General features: G+C 34.3%; 1 pseudogene across 1 annotated transcript in view; it reads right to left on the bottom strand.

The window, feature by feature from the left end:
• The window catches only part of LOC149784291 (L-xylulose reductase pseudogene), a 33,426-nt pseudogene extending 24,463 nt beyond the window's left edge, over nt 1-8,963 (bottom strand). Inside the window, exon 1 of the transcript XR_016414129.1 lies at nt 8,725-8,963. The product of XR_016414129.1 is annotated as an L-xylulose reductase pseudogene, transcript variant X2 (transcript). The remainder of the gene's footprint in view (nt 1-8,724) is intronic.
• Nucleotides 8,964-12,243: the final 3,280 nt, after the last annotated feature.

Raw genomic sequence — 12,243 nt, 5'->3', positions numbered from 1 at the left:
TATGTCGTGAATTCTGAACTCCGAAATACGGACCATTACTTTGTGTAATGGTTAGAATGGCATTAGTTATGAACCATATTGATTTTTTGTAACACGTCATAATTTAACCGATATTAAATTTTCTTTGTAACATGTGGTTATTTGAACCATACTTAATTTACTTTGTGACATTCGGTTGCGTGAACCATACATGTTTTATATTGTTATCATATGGTCATGTGAACCACTTATTTTTCATGGTTATCACATGATTGTGTGAACCACCTTTTTTTGTATTGGCATTATATGGTTGTGTGAACCATGCTTAATTTATTTTGCATCATACGACTCTGTGAATCGTACTCGTGTCTGTTTATTGGTCTGGTATGATTCCGTAAATCTTATTCTTTTCATTGTGCACATTGTGAATTTGAGAACCGTACTCCTATTCTTGTTATACATATGTATATATGTAACACGTTCAGTATAGTAGTAATGTATTATATGTAGTAGGGGTGTACAAGTCAGTTTGCATATGTAATGGAGGTGAACATTTTTTTTTTGCGTGTGTTTGTTTCATGAACTTTCCGACCCTCACATTGTGTTGTGTTATCGGTTAATTCAAGCATCCATTCGGTTTCAATCCTTTTAAAATAGCTGCGATAATCGCCATCTGGGAAAACTTGTTATTGCTAATTTCCATAGATGAATGATCATGCTAACGTTAGGCTTTGATCAAAAGAGTTTATAAGATGCACAGTTGGTATGAAAGGAACATATTATCAGTGTTATGTCCTATATGACTTAATGGCAACTATCATGAAAATCTTTATATCACTACGACTCGATAAAAATACTACTGAAACGTTTTACCAGAAAGACTTCTTATGCTGTCTTATTGTTCTCTTTAAATTAAATGGGATTTCCACCAGAATCTTTTTTTTTTAAATCTTGTTGGTCCTCAATGAAAATGAATGAAATGATCATCAATATGTCTTCCATGTGGCAATGTTAACAGTATTGTTTTCTCTACCCCTTCCCAGTGGATGGCTATATGAACATGATATTTTTGCTGCTCGACGTATCACATCTAGTTGGTTCTAAATTAAAATGATGCAATGGTATATCCAATATGACCATCATGATGGCTGTTGTCAAAATATTGTCACTATTATCCATCACTGGATGGTCAAACTGGCATAGGAATTTCATCAAATGACCTTTTTTCATGTCAGGTTTGTCCAGAAATGCAATGGTATTGATGTGACATCCAGTTTGGCATCATAACAGCAATTTATTGCTACTCCTTCTAGAATCTAGGTCACACTCGTGTGCGGTTTTCGCAGAAGTCTTCATCTGATGTATAGTTGGTTCTAAATGAAAATGATGCCTGTCGGAAGGCCAATATACTCCTCCAGCAATTTATATTGACATGGATTTCTCACCAAAAGTCTTTATATAATGTTTAGTTGCTTACCTGAGGTCAAGATCACATCATCAACGACTATATTTAAAATTGTGTTATTGCTACTTTTCCGAGCATGTAGTCTACTCCCATAAATGAGCCTAACAACTTTAGTGATACTGATTGCTTCTTATGGGATGATGTCGCCTACTTATAGAAAAATACAAATATCTGCAGTTAATCTAATCTGCACATATCAGTGTACAATTTATACACTTACAGGTAAGTCTCGCGGCTGTTGACATCGGCAGATGGGTTATTTTGGACAATATGCACATACTATTTCAGGATCAAATGCTATCTTTGGCAACTTGTAAATCCAAATGGAATAAAGCAGCCATCTCTTATGTGGCCATTTTGAATTTCTTGCTATGTCTGTTACCAAGCACAGGTAAGTCCGCAAAATTGGACATGTTAATAAACGGGTGACGTAAGACCCGCATTGTCCATCAATGCTAACCGACGACTTTTTGCATCGATTTTTTGGTCTATGGCTGGCTGGCCATATCAACTTTGGGTTTACTCTAGAATACCTTTTACGATATCCGGATGGTCCTAGATAAAACTTGTAGCAATCGAACGTCTAAAATATCTGCCACAGCAGCCATTTTGAAAATCCTTGCTACTCCTCCTGAATGAAAAGTCTTATTGAAATGGGGTTTTCATTTTAAAAAATAGTGTGTTCTCTTTTGTCACTTGTTTAAGCTCGAATAAACAGTAACACAAGAAATAGTGAAAACAACAAGCTTTGAAAAATATATAATAATTTATTTCCTTGGAAAAATTCTGTAAAAATGAAAAAAAAATATGAACTTACGAACTTACGGTTTTGTAGAATCAAATCCAAACATAATACAATAATAATCCAAGAATACAATTTGTGTAGTCCTAATAACAAAATGTTCTACTGATTTCACGTTCGAAATCCGGACAAAGAATCCAAGATGGAATACGATCACGTACACTGCAATCTGTAGTGTTGAAGTATACAGTTCCTTGTAGAAACAAGCATTATCACTCCGGTTTCCGATAGCTGAATACATTTTTATGCAAAAATGTTCCTGTTCCACAATATTACATGAGCACATGTATTTTCCAGAAAAATAACAGAATGAATGCTTCTGAATCCAAGTAATTTGAAATAAGTAAACATCCAAGTAATTTGAAATAACTCCAAACAGCACAACATACAACTAAACTAACAGTTTAACAGCCCAGCTTCTACTTAGATTGAGTCCCCAAAATATGAGATATGTGGTCTTTCTAAAACGTAAACAAAGGGTCACGTGATCATCTTCTGGAAGGTTATATAAGCAAGTACGTGTTACAGATCACGTTTACCCAGTGTGACCCTGACGAAAACCAATCATATTAAATAGTATAAAAAAACTGTTTGCATCTTAAAGACAAAATCCCATCATGACCTTGAACACAGTCATTTTAAAATAAAATAGAACTTGTTTACGAAGGTTGCTACAAATTCTGAAACAATGTCAGGATTTAGATCAACAACTGGTGTTTATAAAACAGTCATGGCCAAACTGTTTTCTTAAAATTGTATCATCTCTAGTGAATAATTTTACATTACAATATCATGTAATGAAAAATATTTTTTGTTTAAACTGACAAACGATTAAATTGAAATAAATATATATATATTAAATCAGATATAATTAAATCAAATATACATAACAGTGTCTAATTGGTACTGTCTCATACAACTACAGATCATATATCCAATAGGACCCCCAATAGCAGTCAATTTTAAAATATTGTTTATGGCCAGTACGTTTGAATGGAAACCTATAATGAAATGGATATTTCCTCAGACTTCTTATGATGTGTTCAATAGGTGTTCAATTATCATGGTTCCAATCTGATATTCAATATTCCCACCACAGCTTCCGTCTTACAATTCCTGTTTTAGCTATGTCTATTAAACAAACCATATTGGCACGCGGTTTTCACCTCAATTTAATTATGAGGATGGTGATCGTAGCAAAATTACATCTACTCCTTTCTAATGGATGGCTTTATTAACATGGGCTATTTGCCAATATAAATATTATGGTACATAGTTCATTCCGAACTAAAATGGTGCCAGTCATTCAGCTAATATGGCTATAATGAGAGCTATCTTGTTACCAGCATTTTATGGTCATATTGACATGGTAATTTCTCTAAAGACATCTCTTAAATATCTACTCTATTCTAAATGCAAATAGTTCCAGGATGACAGCCAATATGTCCATTATAACAACTAATTTGAAAGTCTTGTTTCTGAAAATCGTAAGAGATGATTTCATCATTTGGCAGTTCAAATGAAGTTATGGCCTTATCTTCACTTCCTCGAAATAGTTTTATACGGTTGAGTGTCAGCCCCATCTAGCGATTCTTGATATTCATTTGAGCGTTTTCACTATTTCGCTTGATATATTCTCCTGATTTCGTTGCTTTTTTAGTTGAAGTTCGCTACCTCGGCCAACACATCGGTGCATTCATCTTATATTAGAGTAGGGCAAACAATAGTCAATAGTTTTCAAATACAATTTTCTAGCCCCACATAAACTATTTTCTTCGACTGTCATGACTCATTTTTGTATCAAGTCTGGTTGATAATATTAACACTAACTCTAGTAAATACAGTACCAGCTGTACCAGCAGCTATTCCAACAGGGAATTACCAACCGTCAATGTTGTGGCTGTTCCAGTTACATCAAGCCCCACCATGGCCGTAGATGCTATAGGCGGTTTCACAGCTAGTATCTCCCCTTGAAAACACCAGAGGGCATATTGGTGCAACCCCCTTCCGGATAGTTCAGTCAATTAAGGTGGCAGACGTAGATCAAGAAAATGTGACAGACCGTTCACATTATGCAAGGAGGATCGATATCTCACTATCTTAAAAAGAAATTCTATCAATATTTGATCAATTATTTTTACATCTTTTATTTTTTTCCCCACTAACTTGAACTGCTCTCAGCTTTCAAATAAATAGTATCTGCCCATTTCAGAACTACATTATCTTTCCATTACTACATTATGCTCTAGTTTGTATTATTTGATTGTGCGAAAGTGTATCGCTACGTAAAAAGTTCTTGCAATTTGTCTCGCTTGAAGAATAATGAAAATATGTTTATTTTGTACAGCTTCAATCATAGCAGTTAATGGAGGTTGAACGACAACGAGAAAAAAAACCTCTGACTTCTTAAGGTTCTTTTATTATTGATTTAGACTGTTGCTTTTCCATTAATGTTCATGATATTTTTCATGAAATAACTTGATTTTTTTCAAAATGCACAAATGTCAACCACGCTTGAACAGACATGCGCACGTACGAGTCTCCGTCATGATTATTTTAATTTTATTTCCTTGAACGGTTGGAAATTTTAGAGTATACAATTTGGAGAAATATCGATGTTAGACACACTATGCAAGTATAGGACATTTGTGACTCTCACCTATCTGCCTGTCTGTCTGTATGTCTGTCTCCTTTCATCTGGCACATGGGTATGTCTATCCTCGAATGAATGTGCGTTCGCATACGTATATTACATAAACATACTTCTGGTTAAAAACGAGTATAAAATGATGCTAAGTTAGAAAGAGTGACTGATAGATAAAGACAACAAATATGAATATGTGTGAGTATCCATTTATTATTGACTTGTAGAGAATGTTCTTACAAGCAGTCTCTTTTTTAAATCATACTGTTTGCAATTTTATATCCGGTCACGTGGATCAATAATGATTTAAAAGGCGAACCAAAGTAATATGACGGAATCTGTGAAATAATTGGATCTTTAAAACTTACATATTTGATGCAAGGAAATTTAAACAGAATTAAACTAATTTTAAGAAGGCTGTTCTAGATGAATTTGCTGTTGGCAGTCATAAATGTTGTCTAAAGACCCCAGCAAATTTGTCTGCATAAGCAAAGAAAAATCATGATGAAAGTTATTGCATGTACCGTCCGATACTTGATGTTTCAAAAGTCAAAAATACAAAAATAAAAATAAAAAAGATCATTGGGCATGTTAATTAATCCGAATATTGTACGATATTTACACCCAAATATGAATAAATATTCCGTCTGCATTAATTACACTCATTTGTCGTCATATAGCTAATGTAATTATTGCTTTGTTAAGTGCCTCTGAATACATTAAAATACTGTGTTCCATTTATATATAAAAAAATGGTTTACAATATTCAGCATTACAAATCAGCTGACGTATCGAATTCGTGTTATTATTTTCTTATCGAACTTGTGTTATAACTTTCTTAACTCGTGTTATAAACAAACTATTAGCCTTGCGAAAGTAACTGAGAAAGAAGGATATATCAACATTTGAAAAACGGTGAACTACCCGGAACTGGAATTTTTTTGTAGGCATGCACATTGGAGCTAAGGGAGGTAAGTTTCGGCGCTACTATCAGTAACTCCGTTCCAACCGTGAAACTCGCTATACTACATGCGGCCCAAATGATTCCACTTGCACAATTATATTTGTTGGTGTCTGTCGCTTTATTTTATGACTATACTGCTGAGCGTCCATTCTATTGCTGACATTATAATTATTTATCTGAATCTGAATACAGCGTTCAATCGCACGATTGAGTAATCAATAGATATAGTTTGCTTCAGGCAGATTTTGGTCAAACATGAGTAATTTAAAAACAATATTTAACCACACGACTTCCCTGCTCCGATCATATGTTCATTATGCATCCAAATAATTTTGTTTCACTGTGTGAAGATACAATAAATGCCATTATTTTCTGAAAAACAAGGTAAATTGCTCATCGTGTCTTATTCCCTTTCCCATTTTATATCCCAGTTCCAGATGCAACTACACGTGGAAGTCTTTGCTTAAAGTCTGTTATGTTATTAATTATGTGAATGGCCGGTTGTATGATGTTCGTATGGCTGAATCCAACTCTGTCTCCAACACAGCAATCTGATGAATGAGTGGGATGCCATTAACATGATCAGCAGACAAGATGGCGAGGGAAAACTAATCAAATTATCCTGAGTTATAATGAAAAGCAATATATTTTATACATAGAAAGATGGAAACAAGAACTGCTACACTATTTGCAATAATTCATTCCTGTATATGCATTTCTTTTCAAAAGCAGGTGTATCTGCAATGTTTTTAAAATATTAACCCTGCACACTTGCTAGATATAGCAAATATTCTGCGAAACATTCCGCCTATACAATCGTGCCTATGCATCGCCTTTAAACTCCCTAAACTATTAAAGCTTGACGTAAAACATTTGGGCAAATCCTAGTCCAATATGTGACGCAAAACAATTGGGGAAATCCTAGTCCTTTATGTTACGTAAAACGTTTGGGTAAATCCTAGTCCTGTATGTGACGCAAAACATTTGGGTAAATCCTAGTCCTATATGAGAAGATTGTGCAAATACTTTCATAGTTTGATCTTACTCCTATGTCTAGGGTGGGTGAATAGAGAGGGTTTTTAAATACAATTTCGATTAACATTAATATTTCTTATATGTGATCGTTAAAGCGAGTATGAGCACACTTCGCAACATAGTCCCTAGGTAATAATATTCTACAACCATGATGCTGAGACTGGGTTAGGTACACGCTTCAACAATGTTGAAATCACCACCTTAGAATCATTCATACACTTCCTGGGCATAACAAAACAAATCTGTTCCTTCAACGGACATTACCCCAGTGTCCATGCATACCAGAAAGTAAATGTGGTTGTGTGTGATTTTGATTTTCAGCGTAGCTGTAACTATATTTTTCAGTCAAATAAATACGATGTCTACAGTGTTTCAGTTTATAGTGATGTTGACTATTGATGCATCGTGTGACGGACTTCTAGTATCATGTCCAATCCAGTCATATTATCCCGAAACAAGGCCGACCAGTCATGGCACTAACCTTTAAATGCTGCGCGTAAAGCGAGGGAGCAGCTAGTACAATTTTATAAGACTTTGGTATCACTTGGCCGGGATTCGAACCCACTACCTCGCACACCCGAGCTTGGACCACTTAGCTCACCCGAGCGGTCACCACAAAAGCGAAAATGTATAAAATTGATACAATCAACTGACTTGTGACTATAATCAAGCCATACAAATATAACTCTCACGGATGCAGCCATTTGTTATAGCTTTAAAACTATCTGGCTAACCCACACATTTCACCATGTACATGTAGTTACGAAAAGACAAATACACACGAAAACCTATATGTAAAACGAAGTCCTCTAGAGAGCACCAACATAATGCAAATTTAGATGGAGGTCTGAATGGTGTTCACTGGAATTATTTACTTTCAAAAATGAAGAAAAATGTTCCGAAAAACATCCCCTCACTGAAATCCTTGTATTAACATTTGTGGTTTTTAAAAATAACATATGACTTTTCATCCCTCTCATCTCTTAATATTCACCTGTGTATTACCTTAATTTCAAGTATTTTTGTTTGACGTTTAATACGATCCAAAGGAAACACACCCACCCCAACAAAACTGCAACATAATTGAAGTATTAATAAGTACCAGTAGCGAGACCCACTCAGAATGTAAGGATCACTGGTTCATTGTTCACCAAGGCCAGTTTATGTCAGTCTTTGTATTCGCTCTGGCACGGGTCATTACATCCTCTGCTTGGGCACAATATAACCCTTATTCATTCATATGAAACACCCACCTAAAATGTCTCACATCTTTCACTATTTTCTAAATATTATATTCTGAACCGTTTGTTTAAAGAACATAGAGGTAGGGTTGACACTATCTAAAATATAGGGGAAGATTAATGCATTTAATTCAAATTTGGATCATAAAATATAGGGGTTATCTTTGATTTATAAACATATTTTTCTGGGACTTCTTTTGAAAATAAAATTATTATTTAACAGAGTTAGCTAATTTGCTTAATGATACATTTAGAGAATTATAATATCTTGTGTCAAAGCTTTTTAAAACCAGCAGCCATATACATCCCAATATACACTCATTAAAATATTATTGAGGGTTATATATGTATGAAATAGTGGTTAAGCACAAATGTAGCTATGGAGTGCCACCAACCGTTTTAGTTCCAAAAATGGCAAAGTAGATTACAAACAAGTTGAAGATAAAGTCTTCCACATGATGTATAATTAAGCACAACAAGATACAATATAAAATGTAACGATGTAGAAAGTCTTCAACATATATATGGCAGATAAAAGATAAAAGTTGAAAATCCTTAAAATGCTATTAAAAGTGTATGCATAAGCAGCATTACCTGCACACTGTCTCGATTCGCTTCAGTAGTCTGTCCACATACAGTTCCTTCACACCGTTCACATCAAAATAATTCTGCAACACAGGGTGGATATGAAAACACTCAACAGGAACGTGATCCACTGTCAGAGGGCACAGGCAGGATACACACTCCTAACGAGGTCTACCTTTCAAGAGTTATGCATGAGTTACTTATGTGTGTCTAATGAACGATTGCCACAACTGCACGTCATCTCTCTGATATTTTGCCACGCTCCTAAAGGATGGTCAATGTTCTTAAGCTTGCAGAGGTTTCATTCCACACAGCACGCCAACTGAGATACTTACGGTGATTCTATACTGTACAATCATATAATAGTTTAAGTCATTATATGTAATCATCCATTCATAAATGGATGACAGCAGGGAAGCTTTCGCTGTTTTCTATGCCTTTCCATTATTTTTATATCAATGTGACTACACAGCCAACAGTTCAGAACACCTTTTGCCAGAATTTATAGGGACATCGTGTTTCTCTAATATCTATTTTTGTAAGAGGTTTTCAAAAGTAGGAACGCTTTCAATGTAAAATGGGAGTCCGAAAAAGATGGTGTAATCTTTTTAAATTTTATTTATTCAAAGCTGTAACCATGGCTGTCATTTCGGCACTAATCATTTCGACGTTACCCATTAATCAGCTAGAGATGGTGCCATGTATAGTCGCTAAAGTAGTTCCAACGTTGTCACCATCATCTGAACCATCTATATAAAGGGACATATGGCAGCAATATGATTCTCTTATTTCATTTAATTTAGTGATGTGGGAATACATAAATTATGCAATACTTACATCCTTGAATTTTGACTATTCTAAATTGAGACAACATCGTGTGTCGATAGGTGGAATGGTGTTTGGTCTCAGAATGTACAAGGCTTATTATTTAGGCCTAAACATACAGCATATGCAGGGATAAATTAATTAGAAGATAGATTGGTAGCATAATAATGAATCAGTTTTTCATCTGAGAGAAAAAAAAATGTCCTTTTCTTGCCTATATAAATGCTATCGGATGGAAAGCGTTTAAATGCAACCAGTCTAAGCCCGTCAATGATCATCTGATTAAGCATATGGATGTAGGATTTTTAAACTGATTCATGTACATCAAACCATTGTCAATTTGGATCTTACCAATAAATTGCATAGCCAGAACAACACATTATAATATGTTGCCTAGTCTATGCTTGCCATGACAAATTAAATAAAGGGCATCTAACATTTCACCGATATATATATATATATCTAACATATAGAAGAAAAGTATGTTTAAGCTTGATTGATTTTACAGCACGCCAGTGCTGCAAGAACTCTAGCACCACAAACACGGTTATATAAAAAAGAATAATCAGAACGGTTCATTATCAATGAGTCATAAAATTACATGATGGCAATAAGAGGGTTCCCATTCAATCGGGGATATAAATGTTCTTTGCAAAGGGTAACAAGATAATAAAAATAAAGTCGGGAGATTAACTATAAAAATGTCAAAAAAATACTCAAAATTACTAGGATTGCACACAAGTTAGTTTTGAATAAATGTTAACTTCCTTTAAGAACATTCAAATTCAAAACACATATTCCGTATCAGACAGTACAGTTCCTTAATATTTTGAAAATTGCAGCAACAATTGCGTGCATGTTATATATAACAACAGTCTCATAAACTGCTTCACTGTGATGAGATCGTTGAACACACATTCATTTTGGTTTTCACCCCTTAATATCTAGGAGTGGGTTACGTGTTTATGACCAATTGTAATTCTTGCAATGTCTACCTTGTCCTAATGAATGGTTCTGTAGAAAGGAGACCAATAACCATAGGTTGATTTGGTCACACGGAGTTTCAAATTTACATCAATTTCGACGGTGCCAGACACTTGCAATAGAAGGATTGTTAGGTAATAGGTTTAAAATCTGCGTATATTATTTTAAAATCAGAAATAAGGCAATGTTAGCAGTATGATCTGCTTCTTCGTTGTATTTAGTACTGACACAGCAGGCCAGCTCAGTATGTTTGATGAGAACATAGGTCAGTAATGGGTTTCCCAACGTCCTATTGCGTAGTGACTCAATTACTAATGGTGAATCGAAGAAGTTGATAGAGTTTGAAACACATGTACGTTTGTTTTCCATATATTGCAGTGTAAGGACTAGTGCCCTGATGTCCGTTGAGGTTTGGCCTATCTCATTATTCCGATGTTGTTGTTATGTTGTTTACTTATATCCGAGCTGAAGATATATCCTTAGTTACAAACTATTAATGATCTGGAAGCAATGTTTTGGCTCACATCCTGGCCATTTTAATGTCTTAGATTTTTATATAAGGCTGTAGTAAACAAAATGATTCATTCGTCGTTTACGTTTAGTCTGTATGAGTATTTACTATTGTGTGCAGATACAATTTGAGAGGAAACATTTAAAATCAATATTTGGATTTGGAAAGTGCTCATTGACTTTTGGACTGAAACGCATGTTGAGGTATTTTGAATTAATTCCAAGATATTCTTAATTACACGATTGTGACACATCAATAGTGCGAGTACGTCAACTTTGTAAAACCATTGGTATATCTGCAAAGTTAAAAGTGAAATTCATTTGGAACACTATTTTTTGTTGCACCTGAGATCGAACCTCAATGAATATGTGGGATTTAGTACATAAAACTGCATGATTATCTTAATTTAGTATTTTGTAACTTAACGATATAACTGTACTTATTCATTTTAATACTGTTGTTAGTTTCAATTATTTTACGATGCTTAGTTCAAGACCAAAGACTCGTAACACATATCGGGGCTCGTCCGTGATCTAGATGCATTTAAAAACATATAAGATCTATAAAAATATTTCCTTAAAAATTAAGTGGACTGTGTTTTGGAACTGTCGCTATCCCTGGTAAAGGTTTTAATATCGCATAATGTAAAAGCTCTAGTAAAAGCAGCAGAAAAACATGTTTGTTACGCTTCATTTTATCTTTTTGGTTAAGACCATAGAGTCGTAACACTGTAAAAAGTGAATTCATACTACTATGTGATGAATCCATATTACTATGTTATGAATATAAATCATTATGTAGCAGGCACATTACGGTCTTACTGAAGAAAACAATTAGAAAATGTTTCCAATCTTCATTAATGCCCAAGAAAACAATGCAAATAATCGTATCATGTCATTAAAACCACTTTAAGTGACTTTTGTAGACACAAATATTAATTTGTAATAATTTGTATGTGCGTGTGTGTATGTGCACATGAGCATGTGAAAAAGGGGATGGCAGTAGAAATAAAGAATGAGGGAGGAATATATATATATATATATATATATATATATATATATATATATATATATATATAAAAAGTTGATTACCTTAAAGTTAGAAAGTCACGGTTATTCAACATATAAAAAATACACTATTCTCTCTTGTGATTCCTTTAATATTGTATAGTTGTATAGTGGTGACTGAATGGTCTTGGGGTCGGCGGT

Source organism: Sinohyriopsis cumingii, chromosome 14 (genome assembly GCF_028554795.1).
Source record: "Sinohyriopsis cumingii isolate HCF-2022 chromosome 14, ASM2855479v2, whole genome shotgun sequence".
In the NCBI taxonomy this organism is placed as follows: Eukaryota; Metazoa; Mollusca; class Bivalvia; order Unionida; family Unionidae; genus Sinohyriopsis; species Sinohyriopsis cumingii.
Note: the sequence above shows the minus strand (reverse complement) of the source record. Positions and strands in the feature narration are given on the sequence as shown.